The following is a 20,791-nucleotide window of genomic DNA, read 5'->3' as shown; positions in this document are numbered from 1 at the left end:
TTATTTTCCTGGATGTCTTTTGAAGCTGAATCCAGCAAGTCTCCAAATAGTCAGGGCCCTTTCAAAGGGAGAGCTACCATCTTACTTTTGAGGCTAAGTTACCCCCACCCCATAGTGTAAGCAGGAAGCTAAATGGGCCTGGCTGAAGCACTTGTGGTTTTAACAGGCAATTTAAGTAAAGCAATCTTTAGCAAAGAAGCATTAACTATTCTCATGTTTTCAGAGAATATGGCACACGTGCTGCTTGAAAGTCTGCAGTCTATTCCTTAGCTGTCCTGGACATGTATGTAGAGTAAACACATTACCTGTCAGTCAGGCCAGTGAGCTTGATACTACTAAACACCACCTCACTTTTCCTGTGCAGCACGGCCTTAGGTGAAATGACAGAATCTAGGGGAAGAGCCAAACTTTCAGCAGATGCAGCCACTGACTAATACTTATTCTGGATTCTGTCATGCACGATTCCTGGCTTTCTGCTAGAAATAAGTAGTTTGTTTATATGTATATACAGTACATTTTTCACTGAATCTTTGGCATCTAATGACTGACTAGATTCTGTCATGCTCTGAAGGGCTGGCAGGAAAAGGAAGATGTAGCAGGTTTTTTCTCATGTAACAAATGATTCCCGTATCAATTAATTGTTTTTTTTTTCGCTTGTGAGGGTTTGTGGCATAAGGTTTTTTAAATGTAGGAAAATTCAGTCCTCCTGAGAAATCCAGTGGAGAAGAATTCTTAGATCTTTGGCTCTCATACTGAATGAGAGGAAGAATACTCTCCCCACACACTTTCCAGGATCCCATTGGAAGAACAGAGAGACAAAGAATTTCCTTTGTGGGACTTGTGCAAATTCATCCTTTTAAATGAGGCAAAAGAAGGGTGCTGACTCATTTGGTGAGAGAGGCTCCTTGGCAGGAACACAGTTGCTTTGTGGGTGGAGAACAGACTGGATGAAGGCCTGGTTGAGTGTGGGATCCTGTAACAGCACCACTAAGCAAACAGGTGATAAAAAGCCATCAGACAAGGATGCAGATTCACCTCTATGGATGCTGAGTTCCTCTTTGGTCTCTGCATTTGGCTGCTTGCCAGTGAATACCCCACTCACATACCAGATCCTTCTCTCCACTCAAGAAAGGGCCACGTACAAATGAGGGCAGAACAACCCTACTGGAATACTCTGTCCCTCTTTGATTTCAGTGTCTGTTGCCATTGAATCTCCTTACCCCCTGAGGAAAACTCTGCTTCTTGGTGAGGAAGAGAACTCAGGCCCCATTTCTGAAACCAAGAGTCTGTTCTCATGGATCTGAGTTCAGGACTTGGGCTAAAGTTTTCACTCGGGGGGAGGGCTGGGGAAAGAAGACTTAAAGGCACAAAAAGAAAATAAATCCTTTCCAAACAAGATCTGGCATGGCTGGTTTGTGTTCTGAGGCAAGACAGGAGAACAGCCAGAAAGCCTGCAAAGAAAGGTAAATGAGAGGGAAGTCTTGTGAAGGCCACAGAAATGCTGTTCTGTGATGAGCGTCACCAGTCAACAAGACTTTAGAAAAAGGCTTAACTGCATTGGTAGCAACAATCCCAGAAGAGTAGCTGGTCTGGAAGTGGGGTTGTATGAACAAACCTTATATTCCTTTGTTTCAACTGAATTCCTCCCCTTTGAAATGAGATACTGCTATATTTCCATGATAATTTTGGTGAATTAGTTTTAAACCATATTTTAATGTGAACCAACTCACCAGCCTGTGTGTCAAATAAAGCTCCCCAAAGTGGCAGAATTTCAATCCCTTCCTGCAGGGATGGATATTTTTCTCAAAACTAAAGCAGCACAACACAAATCAAACAGATAAACCAGGTCCCACTGCCTGGGCCCTGTCTAGGTCCTTTCCTCAATCCAGGGTCTCTTGCAGTTCTCTCTCCCAACTGAGCTGCTTGTGTTAGCCTTTGGTTGAGGTCCAGATGACCTGAAGGCTGTTGCCTTATCCCTGCCCTTAGACCCATCACCTTGAAGGAATCAGTCACAGGTGTGGCTAAGCCTGCATTCCTTGAAAGGCTACCTCACCCTTTCACATGGGTATAGTGGGAACCTCTTTAACTAAACAAAATCAGTGACCTGGTGGGTAGAGAGAGAGTCAGAACTCCTTCCCAAAGAGACACAAATATACAGGCATTGGAGCCATTGAGATTGCACTCACGGTGGTCAACTGGAATTTTGTTACTGACTCTAATGAGAACAAGTTCAGACTGTAGATTTGGATCTTGATGGGGGAGAAAAGGGAATGAAAAATATTTGTAAAGGGAATGTGTCTGCTTGTTTTAGCATTCACAGAAAAGAGCAGATACATTCATCCCATTAGACAGTGCTCAGGGAAATAACGATTCATTACTTCACTCTTATATGCATTAATTGTACATTTCTTACATTAATTCATGATTAAAATGTGTAATCCCATTTAATCTATCTAAGATTTTGTTCAAACAAAAAGGGGAAATTTGTAACTAAGGGAGGGGAGAATTAAGTCAGCGCTGGCTTCTTTTTCTTCTGAGCCTGACACACTGTCATAAATATAAAGGGAAGGGTAAACACCTTTAAAACCCTCCTGGCCAGAGGAAAAACCCTTTCACCTGTAAAGGGTTAAGAAGATAAGACAACCTCGCTGGCACCTGACCAAAAGGACCAATGAGGAGACAAGATACTTTCAAAGCTGGGGGGGAGGGGGACAAAGGGTTCTCTCTGACTGTGTTTTTTTTTTTTGCCAGGACCAGAGCAGGAATGCAGGTCAGAATTCCTGTAAAGGGTTAATAAGCATCTAGCTAGATATGCGTTAGATTCTGTTTTGTTTAAATGGCTGATAAAATAAGTTGTGCTGAATTGAATAGATATTCCTGTTTTTGTGTCTTTTTGTAACTTAAGGTTTTGCCTAGAGGGATTCTCTATGTTTTGAATCTGATTACCCTGTAAGGTATTTACCATCCTGATTTTACAGAGCTGATTCTTTTACTTTTTCTGTAATTAAAATTCTTCTTTTAAGAACCTGATTGCTTTTTCATTGTTTTTAAGATCCAAGGGTTTGGGTCTGTGTTCACCTATGCAAATTAGTGAGGATTTTTATCAAGCGTTCCCCAGGAAAGGGGGTAAAGGGCTTGGGGGGATTTTGGGGTGAAAGATGTTTCCAAGTGGGCTCTTTCCCGGTTATATTTGTTAGACGCTTGGTGGCAGCAATAAAGTCCAGGGACAAAAGGTAAAATAGTTTGTACCTTGGGGAAGTTTTAACCTAAGCTGGTAAAAATAAGCATAGGGGGGTTTTCATGCAGGTCCCCTCATCTGTACCCTAGAGTTCAGAGTGGGGAGGGAACCTTGACACACGCCAACACCTGCCAACAGTATTTCAGTAATAAAAGGCTGGCATGTGTGACATAGTAGCAGGAAAATGAACTTGCCCACTTCTCATCTATGGATACGGGGCGTGTGGGGGGGCACATGTTAAAACATGACCTCCAGTACTGTGTGTGCAACAAGAAGCAATGGTTTCAAGTTGCAGTGGGGGAGGTCTCGGTTGGATATTAGGAAACACTGTTTTACTAGGAGGGTGGTGAAGCACTGAAATGGGTTACCTAGGGAGATGGTGGAATCTCCATCCTTAGAGGTTTTAAAGGCCTGGCTTGCAAAGCCCTGGCTGGGATGATTTAGTTGGTGTTGATCCTGCTATGAGCAGGGATTGGACTAGATGACCTCCTGAGATCTTTTCCAACCTTAATATTCTATGATTTGCGCTATAAATCAAGTAATTGCCCACTTCAGTACCTCTTGTGTTGTAGTTACCCAATTTCTGAGTGTGAAAGCCCTTTTGCAAACAATAACAGGTGCAGACATAAATGTTAGAGGCCATCTCTGGAAAACTGGCCCTTACTGATACATATTCAGATTTAAAATACGTCACAGCCTAAGTGTGAAAGATGTGTGACCTCGGGATTTGGCAAAGGAGCAGGGAGTACTCGGAGGCTTTACTCCTGTTGAGCTTCTGACTCCTTGTGTGACCTATGACTAGTCATTTGAAGGTGTTTTGCTTCTCATCTGATACAGCAAAAAGCAAGACGTAATGGAAAACCAGATGCTGCATCAGTGCTGAGATTTGCTGGGTAAATATAATCCTCTCAAATGGACAACCGTTTTCTTGTTTAAATATGCACTGACACCATCATTTTAGTTTGGAAGTGTCAGGTCAGTTAAGATTCTTTGTGGGACAGGATTCTTTTCATGACCAGGGCTTTAAGCAAGTTCCTGAGAATGGAAGGAAAATACCAGCTCTAAGGCTTTGCCAAGCTACCAAGTTTCATTTTCCAGTACTCACCTGTGAAATATTCTGTGTTCAAAAGTATTTGCAAATCTGATTCTGAGCAAAAGCTTGCTGTTTCTGTGAACAAACACAACTTTTTGCAATAAAATAGTGAAATCCTATAAACCTGAGCCAAATAGTTAATTTTCACGACACTTCTACAGAAAAATATTTACCCTTCATTACAAAAACAAATCATCCTTATAACAGCAAAATGACAGCTGTCAGTGCATGGAAACTATTTTATTAGTTGACATGAAAATCAAGAATAAAAGATGGTTGCTGAAAAGATGGGTTTACTAGTGGTGTGATTTACCCTACTATTCTTGCAATGATACATTAATTTGTTATATTATGGATATCATTCACATGATAAAATTACAAGACAGTGGCCACTTTCTTTGCCAACAGATAGCCAGACTCTAACCAATGGGCAGAGTCCCTCATTTTATATGTTGACTGGTTGTGTGTCTCATCACCACCAAAACCGAGTGTTTAACTGAGATCTTTGTCCCACTGGAGAATAATACCTGACTCACAGACAGTTTTCATTATGACAGGTTTCAGAGTAGCAGCCGTGTTAGTCTGTATTCGCAAAAAGAAAAGGAGTACTTGTGGCACCTTAGAGACTAACAAATTTATTAGAGCATAGCTCACGAAAGCTTATGCTCTAATAAATTTGTTAGTCTCTAAGGTGCCACAAGTACTAGTTTTCATTATGTGAGTCATAGGAAACCATGACAGTGTATCTGTGATCAGCCAGATCCAGTGACCAGAGTTTGGTGGTCATATCCTACTCAACATTTGTCCATGTTGCAGACACGTGTCACAGTTGCAATCTCTCCTTGGGAGACTCCTGGGACTGGAATGGGTGAGGTGATGTAAATAAGGGACAAAGTGGATTGGCAGAAGCTGTGCACAGTACAGACACAGGCTCCTGCCCCTGCGACCAGCCCCCTTACGCGCACACTCACTGCATATTCATGCACACAAAATTAACTTGCTAATGTGACAAAAATGAAAACTGATGTTTATCATTAGTTGATTCCAGCGGATTCTGATAAGTTTCTCATTAATGCAGCAAGTTTCCCTTACATGACATAATCCACTTTAGAAAAGGTGCAGCTGCAGAAAGGTTAAATAGTAAGGGATCCTATATGCAAGCAACATTTATAGAAAATTATTATTTTCTAGTAAAATATTCTTCTTAAAATGTTCACGCGATGTCCCCTTCTCCCATTTCTTTGAGTAATGTGTCGCTGCCTCACAGTCAATAATGGTTCTCTTCCTGTATCCCACGTGAGGTAATTTTTCTTCTGTGTCATAGATTTTCAATTCAGATTAAGCCCTGACGGTTATTTTGTGTCAGGAATTTTATTTTCTCAGAACAAAGCAATTTTTCTGGCCACACACTATAACTGTAACTAACTATTTTTTCCATGATTGACTAGTAATGCTGCAATTCAGTCTCAGCATCCAGTTCTACATAAAAAGCACACGGGGGGGGGGTTTAAGGTGGGGGGTGGTGGCAAACTCTGAATTAAAATGACAAACTATCATTCAGTCTGTGACCTCCTGTTGTTACACACTGGATATAAATACTAAGCATGGTCTGACATCTTATGTTTAGATTGAGCTATTTTATGCTGCTTTCCTCTGGCTGCAATTTTGTTAATAGCTGGATTCAGTCACAAATCCACTAGTAAATAAACATCTTGTAACAGATTACAGCATTCTCAATCCACAGGTTTTTAGACTCAGTCTATCAACCAATAAAACAAGCCAATATTGCATATTAACTTTGGTTATGTTCAAATGTTTTTATTGGTTAACAGAGGTGCTTGTAATTTCACCATATAGACTACCTACTCCTGGGTATACAGCAAATAAATAAACTGTCCAAAAAAAGACATTTGAATTGAATGGTCACTGTTGGTTTCTTCTCATACTGCCCTCAGATACAGAAGCTGCCCTGGGAGATGAATGTGCCAGGATAAGTTATCTGAGGCTCATAAAATCTTTTTTAGAAGATTGAAATAAAGTCAGTGCTTGCAGAAGACAAATCAATTGTGACATTTCTGAATAGAGTACGATGCATTTAATTAGCACAAGACATACTGGCAAATGCTGAATTACCCAATAAATCACTGAATGCTGGAACCCATACAGAGCTGGGAATCGGCTGTCTTGTGAGATGTGCAGCAAGTGATAATAGGGAGATCTGACCATTTCTCCCCATTTTCTGCAAAACTTCTTCCATTTTGACATTTGCACACCAGGCCTTTTAATTAGTTCAAAGCGTCAAAAGAGCTTCCCCCACCTAATCTAAAAAGCTGTTCAAAAATTGAATTTGCAAAAGACTTTAGCTTTTGTTGTTTGGTATGCTCCAGTTTTGTTTGAAGCCCTAAAAGAGATGCTGGAAGTTTAGACTTGTGGGAATGGGGGAAATCTTAAACACAAGAAAAATATATGTAGCTCCTTACCAGTTACAGAATTGGGCCCTCTTACAGAAACTGACATTGGCCTTCCTCCCTCAGGGCCGCTTTGTGTGATATACAGCAGCGAGTTCAGGTTCATTGCACTCAGGTGGCAGCATGAGCAGAGGCTACATGTGAGAACAAGGGTCAGCACTAGGCATATAAACGTGGAAATAAATCTTAAGCTCTTTGCCATCCACTCTCATATAGTAAAGAACTCAGGACTGAGAACAGCAGCAGGGTTATGGTCATGTCTGAGTATACAGGGGCTCCAATGCAATCAAGATGCGCTGTCAGCATGGCTATTACTCCTGCTGTGTGGCAGAAGTAATTTGGTAGCTGTTCAGCGACATGTTCATTAATGTAGGCTCAAGCTGTCTAAGTATTTACATGGGCCCCATTAATTTAGTATCTAAGCACCTCCCTTTCATCTCATTTTGCTTTGCACCACTCCGTGCAAGTGCTGTGCAGGCTGAAGCCTATTTTCATCAAAACGTAGTTTACCTGGCAATATGGATATTGTTGCTTCAGAGATTTTCTAGATTCACAGGGACAGAGCTAGGTCCCATTAAATTTCAATAAGACTTCAGGAAAAATTTTCAAAAATGCCTAAGTAGTTTTGAAGCCTAAATACCATTTTTCAAACATGACTTATGCACTTGTCACTTTTCTAAATAGTACTTAGTCTCCTAAGTCACTTAAGTGCTTTTGAAAATGTTTATCCTTAATGTTTATATTTCCAAATGTTGTTTTACTACTAAAACAGCTTTTTAACTGCTACAGCTTCAAAATATATTTGTTTAAATTATACAATTTTTCCATTGCAGAAAATCTAAGTAATTTGCGGTTATCTTAAGGAGGTCTGGGAATCAAATGAAAAAGACATAGATAGTTGGACACCTGTATCTGTCGGCAATTGCATGTGCAGTTGGCTTCAATGACAGAAAATTGCATGTGCAACTCTATGTGTGTATTTGTATGGATACTTTTGCACCCACAAGTGTGCCTCTGTTTTTTTAGAATTTGTAATTTAAGTGCACAGTCAATGCACTGTCCTATAGTCTACAGCCAGCACAGAGAGAATAAGCAGAATATATTAATTATATATTATAATTTTATTATATATAAAGCAGAATGTGGTCCTTTCTCAGGGAAAAATCCAGTATTTTTGGATGGAGCTAATATTTTATGTTCATTTGAATTGCTAATTTTTCACCAATGTGTAAAATGAATACCATTACTAGTTTCAGTGATTAGGCCTAACCTCTCCATTCCTTTTCATTAAGTAGGAATATAGAATACAAAACAAATAAGGATAAAGCATTTGCTAACCTATTTTATTCTTATAAGTAATTTATTCTCTTTTCAGTTTTGCACTGTGATGTGTGTGTACTTTAAACCAGTAGTTGATGGTTCAGGCTTTTTATATGAATCTCTTCACCACCCACAGAAAATAGGGTAGCAGTGGGTTCTTCTTGGCTGATCCTTTGGTCCTTTCCCTCTGCTACCAATAAAAAGGGAGTTTGCATTTCTATTTTATTTTTTAACATTGCCAAGCTCCAGTTTTGCAGATGGAATTTAATTGTGGATGCAAATGAGTAATTAAATACCTCAGTATATGATATGTGCACACAATCAGATCCTTAGACAAATACCAGCATTTGTATTTTCAGTAAATTGCAGCAGAAAAATTAGAAGCCATTTCTTAAGATCAGATCCTAGTTTTTTTTAAAAAACAAACACAAAACATGTACAGTTATCCGGGTGAGGTGTGCAAATGACATAAGACACACAAATGTTTCTGTAACCTTTGTATTCCTTTAGGCCAATACCCTAAAGTATCTTCTACCAGTAGGTGCTCAGTAGTCTGCAGGAATGAACCTTACATCAGTAATTCTTACAAGTGGGCTTCACTCTGTTGAGGGAGCAGCCTACATTTAAAATTCAATTAGGCATGAGGCAATAGAGTATACTCCCTTTTAGCCCATGAATGCGACTCATCTCCAATTTGCCTATTTATGAGGTGCAGTAAGGCTACACAATTGAAAACAGAGGTAATTTATATTCCACTTATTCTCGGTGTGTTTTTGCTAGTTCAGAATAAAAAGAGGAATAGTAAAATTAGTCCTTCCCTAAAGAAGATGTGAACATTAATTCTATGGTAAAGGTACCATTTCTGTCTATCAAACTTCTTTTTCCTTGCCTATCTCCATGGTATTTGAACACTTACGAGCAAACCACAGACTCCTGGAACTGGAGACCCATTGCTATCCCCAGGCCCTTAATATGCTACAGGGAATTGTTTTCAGCAGCCAGATTAAGTGGTTGGTTAGAGAATCAAAAAAAAAAAAAAATTGGAGGTGGAAAAAGCCTATTAGGTAATATAAGAAAGTAAAATAAATGAATATTCTAAGCTCCTCTGGCACAATGGAACACTTAACAATAAGAGTAAAGCTCATTTGTGCAGGAGACAGAACTTTCTCTGGGAATGAGCCCAGACCAAGGACGGGCAAATTTTTGGCCTGAGAGCCACATCTGGGTATGGAAATTGTATGGTGGGCCCATAACGCTCACAAAATTGGGGGTTGGGGTGCGGGAAGGGGTGAGGGCTCTGTCTGGGGGTGCGGGATCTGGGGTGGGGCTGGGGATGAGGGGTTGGAGATGCAGAAGGGTGCTCCGGGCTGGGACCGCGGAGTTCGGAGGGTGGGAGGGGGATCAGGGCTGGTCAGGAGGTTGGGGTGCGGGGGAGTCAGGGGTGCAGGCTCCAGGCAGTGCTTACCTCAAGCAGCTCCTGGAAGCAGAGGCATGTTCCGCCTCCGGCTCCTACATGAAGACATGGCCAGGCAGCTCTGCATGGTGCCCCATCCGCAGGCAGGCATCACCCCTGCAGCTCCCATTGGCTGCAGTTCCTGGCCAATGAGAACTGCGGGGGCAGTGCTTGGGGCAGGGGCAGCGTGCAGAGCCCCCTGGCTGCCCCAATGCTTAGACACCAGAGGGGGGACATGCCGCTGCCTCCAGTAGCCACACAGAGCGGGGCAAGCACCCGACCCTGCTCTCTGGCTGGAGCACTGGAGTGGGGCAAGCCCTGGACCCCACACACTGGTGGGAGTTCGAGGGCTGGATTAAAATGTGCCTGAAGGGCTGGATACAGCCCCCAGGCCATAGATTGCCCACCCCTGCCCCAGATTGTGAAATGAACTCTCCCAGGACCTAACAACCATCATAAACCTGGTCACTTTCCACTCCAAGTGCAAGACACATTTCTTTGACTTTGTCTTCTCTAATATAAACACATAACAGGTGTATATTATATAATAGACTACTGTAACGGACTATACTATTCTGGTCATCACTTTTATAAGACTATGATAAATTTTATACAAAGTATGCCTTGTGAGATATCATTTGAAAACTCATAATCTGCTGAATATTGTTGTCCTGGTAAAATGTGTGTATCAACATTGTATGAGAATTTATTAGATTCTACTATGTATCATCGTTATAACATGCTCCAAGGTTAAGAGAAGCAGGTCCAAACCAGTTTTTCGGAGACAAAGACACACTAGCATCCAAAATAGGGGTTAAATAGCAATCAGCATCTTAATCAGTCATTCTTCAGCAATGGGAAAGGGTAAACAAGAAATTTCATTGCATCACCAGAATGTTTTAACCCTCATATCCACAAGAGACTATGTGTCGCATACACCCCAGTGGGGGGGGGGGGTAAATCCTCAAAGGGGGAAGGGTGGTATAGGAAAGGGAGGCAGAGAGACAGTGACCTCCACCTCACCTCTCCTCTTCCCATCTATCTGCTCATGACATCAACAAACACCTGAAGGACTCTGAACTGCGAAAAGGGTCCCTGGCTGAAAGGAAATCCAGCCTATGAACTATTACAACTTGTGGTGAGAGAAAGATACTTGCCTTAAATCCTATTAGCTTGTTAAAGTTTAGGAATTAGCTTGTGTTCTTATCTTTTTATTACTTTTGTAACCAGTTGTGACTTTTATGCATTATCATTTGTAATCACTTAAGATCTATCTTTCTGTAGTTAATAAACTTATCTTATTGTTTTATCTTAACCAGTGTGTGTTTGGATTAAAGTGTGTGGGAAAATCTATTTGGGATAACAAGGCTGGTGCGTTATCGTTTTCCTTTGATGTAATGATGAACTTTCTATGAGCTTGCATTGTCCAGTATTGTGGTGGACAGTACAAGACGCACATTTCTGGGGGAAAGTCTGAGACTAAGAATTTGAGGGTGTTGCCCTGTATGTAATTCATGAATGACTGGTCAGAGTTCTCATGCATTTAGCTGGGAGTGAATTTACATGCTGATGACTGTGTGTGAGCAGAACCTGGAGAGGTGATTGTTCACCAGCAAAGTAGTGTAAGAACCATCACACGTTGAATTCCTAAGGGGACACTGCTGTTCAACAGTCCAGATTATACCCTGGGGAGCATCAGACCTACACCCTACCAAAATAAGCCACTCCTCTCCACCTTTGTCTCCCTCTGGGGAGAGAATGAGAGAGACCACATGTGACAGACATGTAGTCACATGGCTTAATGTACTACTGGAAGGTGCTCCAGTACCACAGTGATAAAAGCAGTATAAAACCTATGTAAACAGAATAGAATATAAATGGACAGCTAACAGAAAAGCTCCCACCTTGGGGTTTAATGCAGCCTCCTGTTGTGGTGTGCTACTTTCCAAAGCTATCATCACCACCCTCTCTTTCCCACACAGCCACTCTTTTAACCCTTCCCATCATCCTCCAGGCTACTGTAACAAAATGTAGCCACATACACACCAACAATACAGTTGTCAGCAAGGCCCGAGCCAGGACCCCAGCACCAAAACCACAGCCTTCCACCACTGGATCTAAAGCCACCTGCATGAACTCTTGGACAGCAGTAGTTCTTTATGTAGATTTCTAAAATAGCTAAAAGGTGCCCACCCAGAAGTTCTGGGTGACCTGCCACTAAAGCAACATGCAGAATTATACAGGCCTCAGTCAGTCTCATCCCTCAATAAAATCCAACTGTAATTAAGTCATGAATAGCAAACCAAGCCCATTTCAGTGCAGATATTATCCCTTTGTATCTCCACCATCTCCAGAAAACCAGATGAGTCTTGCAGCATGTCTCGTTTGTTAGCAGATTTGAGCTATTTTGCACCAGAAGGAGGAGGGAATTTTGAAGTTAAGAGGGTCCTGCTGCACAAGGCACTGATAGCAGCCCTCTCTCAATTATACCTATTGGACTTCAGGTTGAGCATCTCTGCTGACTCCAGCTGTGGCAATATAGCATGGGGAGAGAGACAGCCTGTCAAGCAGGAAGATCACAGGCTACTTACGGCTTTGTAGGGTAGAATGAACACTACATTCTACCCAAAAGTCAGCCAGCAATCAATGCAGATTGTGGAGTACAGGTGCCATGTGCTCTTGATAAGTCCCTCTGTTCACCAGGTAGGCAGCTGTCTTCAGTACCACTTCCAGATTTTAAATAGATTTAATATGGCACCATGTAGAGTACATTGCAGCAGTTTAATCTTGATGTGACAAATGTATGGATGACAGTAGTATGATATGCAGCCAAAAAATAAAAGGGGCTGCAATCTTCTAGCCAAGCATAAGTGGTAGAAACCTTCCTGACCACAGCTGCTACTTGGTCATATAACATTAGCTGTTGTGAGCAGTATGTGCTATATAACTTGAGTAAGCTCAAAGGATCTGCCCCAAACCAAATGTAGATATCTAAGCCACTGATTTTCAGGATCAGTTGGATAGTTTAGGTTTCTAAGTCTGAGGTCAGGTTCTGATCACCTTTATAGCAGTATAAATCAGGATTAACTCCACTCACATCAATGGAGTTATTCAGCTTTACAGCAGCGTAAATGAGATCAGAATCTGTCCTTTTGTTTGAAGCAGTGAGTGATTGCGTCTACAGATAACTGGGGGTGCAGATAATTGCAAGTGGAATTTTAGAGGCTGTTTTTGATTGTTTGCAGAATATTAAGAAAGGAAGGAGATATTTGCACCACATTGATTTTGGGCCAACCTCTCTTGAAGGTCCTGATCCTACAAGGTGTTCCACAAGGAGCAGGAGTCTCCCCTGGGTTTGGTCCTTGCAAAATTCAGGCCCATACATGGATCCTGTAAAATGTTTGCCTTATTTTTCATTCAGTAGACTGCAGTTTGCATGCTGTGTTTTGACTTTTACCTCCTTGTGTGAATAGTTGTGAGTTTTAGTGAATATTTTCTGGATTATACACTGGTCTCCATAATCATCAGAATCCCTAATTAGTTTTTATATCGGCAATGTTTTTATATTAACAAAGAAAAGTGAAGCTTTAGCTGATTCTATTAAGGCTTATTTATTTTATATCCCCTATTTATTGTAGCTATAGCATAGTCAATACCTTTTTTCCTTTCCATTTCCAGTGTGGGTTGGCATTTGATAATATATATATTTTGGCTGAGAAGAGAGCAAGTTAACAGGCTGATTGCATTTTAATTATTTTATTGAAATAGCTTTGGCCCAGAATACTTGTTGGAATTTACAAATGTGCATTGATTTATATTTTTCTTTGTAAACCAGGCCCAAGAGGGTGACTAATTAGAATCATGACTCAAAGCTACAAAGGGTACTTATTGATTCAGAGCATGAAAAGACTAGAATGATCAAAACCAAACATCCATCTCTCTCTTCATCTAAGGTTCAGGAGGTTAAGTACTATTTGTCTCAAATCCCTAGCATTAGCTCCATCTTTGTAATGGAGAAGACAATTAACATCTATATCCATTCAGTTTTAGCATGTTCTATATTAGTTAAAAAAATGTGCTTTTCATAACTTAATTAAGCCACCCATAGAAAATTATTGCCACATCCTTCTTCATTGGGTAGTATTTTGCTATTTTTGCCTGTCTACTTATTTAAAATAAAAATTCACAGCATATTAGGAGAAAAAATGCTGCAGAGTAAATACACAGTTTATGTGCTACTAGGCTAACTACAGTGCAACACAACAGAGTGCAAGTATACACAGGTGATGATTTACTTGGGACCAAATCCTGAAGTGGCATCCATGCCCGGGTGATGTCCTGATGAAGCAGAAATGCTGAAATGTTGGTGCATTAATGCACTAGTCAGAGAACAGTCCAGGCAGGGACATTCTATGTCCATTCTGGGGTGCAGAAAGGTTTCTACTTTGGTTTAGCTTTCTAGTTGTTCAAGTGTAAAAAGGAGGGAATTGGGTGTGTTGGGACATGGCTAGTGAGTCCGTGCATGTGGTAAATCCAGAAGAACCAAGTTTCACTCTGGAGAAGAGCTGCAGGTTGCACCCCCTACTGCCCGCCAGGCCCTCCAGGAGCCAGCCACAGGCAGCCAGTTTTAAAATAATCCGTGAGCCTTTTCTGTTGTTAGGCAATACTGCATAATACAAACAAAACAAAGCCTTTAAATCTTCAACTGTGCCTGACCCAGATAACCAACCATACTGGCCCTTTGGGATTGATAAAGGAACACCTAGAAAGGCCTTCTTGTTAAAGTAAGCTAATTACCTTTTAAAAGGAAAGGAAGCACAGATTACTTTCTGTGGCTTTTCATGATAGCCTTGCTATTCTTGTCCTGAGGTTGAATGATACCCAGTGTCACCACACTCTGTGACACTCACCTGTAGGAAACAAAGGGAATCTCAGTAATATTGCTTTGAGGGCCCAGTAATAAACCGTTTGTAGTCAGTTTTTCAGAATATTGCCAAAACCCCTGTGCCTGCTATGTTAGGCTGTGCCAGAATATTCATTACCAGGAGCTGGAAACATTCACACCCTCCCACACTTAGAGACTGAATTGAAGAAGTTTCATATTGCAGAGCTACTGAAAGTACTGACTATAAAAACAAAGGTTTCAGAGTAGCAGCCGTGTTAGTCTGTATTCGCAAAAAGAAAAGGAGGACTTGTGGCACCTTAGAGACTAACAGATTTATTAGAGCATAAGCTTTCGTGAGCTACAGCTCACTTCATCAGGAATGCATCCGATGAAGTGAGCTGTAGCTCACGAAAGCTTATGCTCTAATAAATCTGTTAGTCTCTAAGGTGCCACAAGTACTCCTTTTCTTTTTATAAAAACAAAGAAAGCCTCATACAGGAGACTGGTTAATTCAGGGTTTGCTGTTCTTTCAATGGGATACAGAACCTTTCCCCTCTAGATCGATGGTTCAAACGTGACTCAAGTAAGCAATGATTCCAAATCGTTACTATCTGATGGCTGGGAGAAGTGGGTTGGTGGTTTCACTCCAGTTCCTACTGGCAAAGGATTCTCATTTTAGCCATCAATCTTATTGGCAATCTCAGCAAAGAGACCAAGGATTAAAGCCTTGAATCTGCAAGGTACTGAGCGCCCTCAGCTTCTGTTGACTTCAATGGGAGTTGAAGATGCTCAGTACTTCATAGAATCGAGCCCTACGTGGGCATGCATACTGAATTGCTCTCTCATCCTCATAGATTACTCTTCAAGATCAGGACTGAGGCCAATCAGTGCAGCAATAGGCAAGATCCTGAACTGTCACTGTCCTTGTCATCCATAGCGGATGGATCAGCAGATCAACCCCAATGGAAGCCAACAACCACTAACACTTTTCACACCCACTGAATTCATTTTAAAATGTGGAAAGGAAGGGTTGTCATGTACTTAGCACAATGCTTTGGTCAGGATGTAGCCAATATTCTCTCCCCTTCCAAAACTCCTGCAATCCCACTTAGTCCACTAAATATTTGAATGACAATTACCAAAACCCCTGAGTTTGCCATTATATCTGTCCATATAGTTTTCTACTATACCCATATGTGCCTTTAGACTGTAAAGTCCCTGCACAAGGTCTCTGCTGTTGTCTGACAATACCTATTGTAAAGCACTGCTCACAATTACATTGCTACTAAATAACGTCTCAGAAAAATGAATAATTGAAAAGGCACAGAAATTTTTTTCAGCCAACTGACTGATATAATTTGTTAGAAACTATATGAGAACAGAGTATTTCTTGTCTAGTGGGACAAAATTGCTGAAATGTATTTGTTAAAAATTCAGGAGTCTTGTAAAGAGAGAGAACCTATTAATAAGAATATATATTTAAAAAACCAGCTGTAATATTATAGAAACAAACCAGTGAGCCTGGCTACTATATGGAGGCAGACCTAATTGTATTTGTATTTTTATAACGGTATATGTCTGTAGTTTCCTCCCTACTAGTGGAACTGCTTCTATGGAGAAGAAATCCTTGTTTTTGAACAAAAGAGTTTTTTCTGATGGACTGAGGTTTATTTTCCCTTTAGTTTGTGTGCTGCAGAAAGTGCTTGGCAGTTACTCTTCCGCAATTGGGTTATTTTGTCATTTTCAGGTGCTGTCATGATATCTGGTGGATGACATGTATAGGTACATTATCTGCTTTGACAGGGACACTGAGCCACAAGCGTTTCCCAAGGAGATAATTCCAGGCAGTGTGAAAGATTTGTCACTCCCTAATTACACTGGCTCAGATGAAGAGCAATGGTTTTGGGGTTAAGCCAATGAACTGGGAATCAGGATAGCTGAGTTCTGTCCCCAACTCTATCAAAGATTTCCTATGTGACCATGGGAAAATCATTTAATTTCTTGGAGCCTCTGTTTTCCACTGGCAAAACTGGGATAATAATAACACATCCTTTCTCTTACCTTTTGTCTGTCTAGTCTATTTAGATTGTAAGATCTTTGGGGCAAGGACTGTCTCTTGCTATGTGTATATACAGTGCCTAGCACAATAGGGCTCTGATCTCAACCAGGGCCTCCAAGTCCCATTGTAATTAGGACTGTCAAGCTATTTAAAAAATTAATTGTGATTAATCAAGTGATTAAAAATTAATCATGATTAATTGCACGATTAATTGCACTGTTAAACAATAATAGAATACCATTTATTAAAATATTTTGGATGTTTTCTACATTTTCAAATATATTGATTTCAATTACAACACAGAATACAAAGTGTACAGTGCTCACTTTATATTTATTTTTGATTGTTCACAACGTCACCTGAAAGTGAGAACAGGCATTCTCATTGCACTGTTGTAGCTGGTGTTGCAAGATATTTACGTGCTAGCTGCGCTAAAGATTCATACGTCCCGTCATGCTTCAGCCACCATTCCAGAGGACGTGTCCATGTTGTTGACAGGTTCTGCTCAAGAACTATCCAAAGCAGTGCGGACCGACACATGTTCATTTTCATTATCTGGGTCAGATACCACCAGCAGAAGATTGATTTTCTTTTTTGATGGTTCGGGTTCTGTAGTTTCTGCATTGGAGTGTTGCTTTTTTAAGACTTCTGAAACCATGCTCACACCTCGTCCCTCTCAGATTTTGTAAGGCACTTCAGATTCTTAAATCTTGGGTCGAGTGCTGTTGCTGTCTTTAGAAATCTCACATTGGTACCTTCTTTGAGTTTTGTCAAATCTGCAGTGAAAGTGTTCTTAAAATGAACAACATGTGCTGGGTCATCATCCGAGATTGCTATAACATAAAATATATGGCTGAATGCAGGTAAAATAGCAGGGGACATATAATTCTCCCCCAAAGGATTCAGTCACAAATTTAATTAACACATTATTTTTTTTAATGAGCATCATCAGCATGGAAGCATGTCCTCTGGAATGGTGGCCAAAGCATAAAGGGGCATATGAATGTTTAGCATATTTGGCACATAAATACCTTGCAATGCCCGCTACAAAAGTGCCTGTTCTCACTTTCTAGTAACACTGTAAAGAAGAAGAGGACAGCATTATGTCCTGTAAATGTAAACAAACTTGTTTGTCTTAGCAATTGGCTGAACAAGAAGTAGGACTGAGTGGACTTGTAGGCTCTGAAGTTTTATATTGTTTTGGTTTTGAGTGCAGTATGTAACAAAAATAAATCTACATTTGTAAGTTGCACTTTCACCACAAAGAGATTGCACTATAGTACTTGTATGAGGTGAATTGAAAAATATGATCTATTTTGTTTGTCATGTTTACAGTGCAAATATTTATAATAAAAATAATATACACTTTGATTTCAATTATAACACAGAATACAATATACGAGAAAATGAAAATACAAAATATTTAATAAATTTCAATTGGTATTGTTCTATTGTTCTATTATTCAATATATTCTATTGTTTAATAGTATGATTAAAATGGCGATTAATCATGATTCATTTTTTAAATCGCAGTTAATTTTTTTGAGTTAATCGCATGAGTTAACTGTGATTAATCAACAGCCCTAGTTGTAATACAAGAAAATAAGTTAATACTAAAAGGTAGTCAAACTTTCCCTTTTGCATCCTCCTTTTTCATGGCTCAGATATTCATTTCCCCCTTGTGAGATCTTATATTTATTAAAGCAAATAATTTTCAAAACATTATCTGTTAATAAACTAATGGTGTGGGTTGGGTGAAACCTCATTTAAACTGTTGTGACCTCCATCCTTCATGTAAGATAGTTGTCAAGGACAGCTTAGCCGCCCCACCTAAGAAAAAGGGTGTATACTTGCCCACCCAGTAATTTTGACCAAGTGGGCAGAGGGCTCCAGAGGATTTTGTCTTTGAGTAGAGGTGTGTGTGTGGGTGAGTGGAGAAGCAAGACAGAGATAGACCGACACAGCCTGAATAAGCAGCTGGGAGCACAACCCTGGAAAAACCTAGAGAGAGAGATTTTGGGAGCTGCTGGCTGAAAGAGTTTTTGAGGCTGTAAGCGAGGATACTGTCTCCTGTTGTTTGGCACCTCCTGTGTTTAGGGAAACAGGACTTTATGAATTCTTTGTAAAAAACAAGACTGCATCAGACGTACCAGACTCCATCTTTAATTTTTTCTTCCAACTGGAATAACTCTCAGAGCTCCGAAATTTGACAGTTGCTCAGCTGAGCTCAATAATAATTTCCATCAAAACACTTGTAACCTTGTTTCCATGGACTTCAGAAAAATTGTTTTCTTTAAATAATCCAAGGGAAAAAATCATCTGGAAGAATGCATAACATTATTCCTCATTGATGTCAGTGAGAGTTCTGTGCCAGGAGAGGATACAAGAATCAAGTCCTATCAGAAAGTTTGTCCTATCTTATTGTTACATAGAACAATCATTAAAGGAAAACTACAGTGTAAGAGAAAAACTATTCTAATCACTGTGCAATGACTATCATTGCCTGCATACACCCAGTCAAGAAATATTTGAAATCAAACAGGAGGCGATGACATAGTTTTGCAACATTAACAATTGAGCCAGGGAATACAGACACACCCAGGGATTGGGCAGGGTTAAACGAGTCTGCAAGATTCACACTTCATCCTGCGCTATTTACATCTAAATTGATTGTTCCAGCAGGGAAGAAGTCATTTGGGTGGCAAAGCAGGTAATGTTTCTGCAAAATGTTCAAAGGAACTTTTGCATTAAATTGTGTTAGAGGACACAAGATGGGAACAGAACTACTGACTCAGGAAGGTGGAGGTCCATTCAGTTCTGTAGTATTTCCCAAACTTTTGAAAGCTACCTTTGATGGGGCATACAGGCCCATCTTGGCAAGGAGGGGGTTAATGAGCGTCTGGGCACCCAACTGACCTCCACCATGCTACACCTACAGCAGATATCAGGAGTGGAGTTAAAAGGAGCAGGCCCAGCTCAGTTAGGGGCTGACCAGGAAGGAGAACAGAGCTCCTCTTCTCCGTTAGAGAGAGAAGCCTGGTTCTAGCCCAGAGTCTAAGACAGCATGCTGCCTGGCTGAGCCTCCTGGTAGATGGGATGATTGGCCTCTGGCAGACCAGCTAAAAGACTGGCTGCTTGAAGTAGAAGGTTGGAGTCCTAGTGAAGACTCCTGGGATTACCCTGTTTGGAGTTCTTGGCGTTGTTATATTTTTGGAGTTTAAATACTGTGAAGAGGTAGGACCCAAGCATGCCTTAGCTGGAGCCCTAAAGCACACCTATGTGAGAGAGGGCTCTGTGACAGGGGTCTGGGTCACAGTGACACTCTGGAGGTGGGCGCTGTCACACTGCCCCTTTAATAAAATGAAACAGCTGCAACTCCCTTCTTCTACAAGTTTGTCATGTAGGGTTAAAGGCCTCCACATCTTAATGCACACATCCTGCACACTCCAGGCCCCTATGTCAGGTAATGCTGGGGTGTGCTTTCCTTTTCTTTCTTACATGCTGTGATGAGAAGTGAAATGGTTCATTATGTTGACATTTAAAGTACTATCACTGGCATCAGAGTTAGCAGCCATTGAAATGGATGGCACTATCCACACCTCAGAGCTATTGTTTCAGGCTCTTGGTAAACTCAGGCAGACACCCCTGCATTGGCTATGCATAGGTCACAGTTGGAAGGTTTTCTTTGCAGTCATAATGTGGAGCCTTACTTTTTTAAAATTTTTAAATGAAAGCTGAGACCCTGGAGAGGAACTATGGGTTTGTCTGCGTGCTCCTCTCCTCCAGCCCTGACTTGGGAAACACTGTAGTACTGAATGAAACTGAAACATGCAATTGTGGCACACTGTACCTCAGAGTAGCACCCTGGCACCCGCATATTCACCATCGTGATATGATTTTGATATGTTTTGTACAAAGTATGCCTTGGAGGTATCATTTTAAAAGTATTAATCTACTGAACATTAATATCCTGTTGGATTGACTGTGCTATCACTGTATGTGAAGTTATGAAGTTTTGCTATGTGTGTGTTACTGAAATATGTTGTGAGGTTGGGAACACCCACAACCATCCTTTCAGGTACAACGATGGAGTAGCCAGATGGGCTGATGGCCCATTAAAGGGAATCCACTTTCCCAACAGCTATCCCAGAAGATTTCTCAGAGAGAGCACATAGACAATGGGGAATGCTTGACCAATGGGGGAAGGCCCTCATGTCACAAGCATAGATCTTTCCAGCAAGCTGGAAGAAACTATAAAAGAGGGGAAGTGACATC

Source organism: Dermochelys coriacea, chromosome 2, assembly GCF_009764565.3.
Source record: "Dermochelys coriacea isolate rDerCor1 chromosome 2, rDerCor1.pri.v4, whole genome shotgun sequence".
NCBI lineage: Eukaryota > Metazoa > Chordata > Testudines > Dermochelyidae > Dermochelys > Dermochelys coriacea.
The sequence above is the reverse complement of the archived record's forward strand: the minus strand, read 5'-3'. Positions refer to the sequence as shown.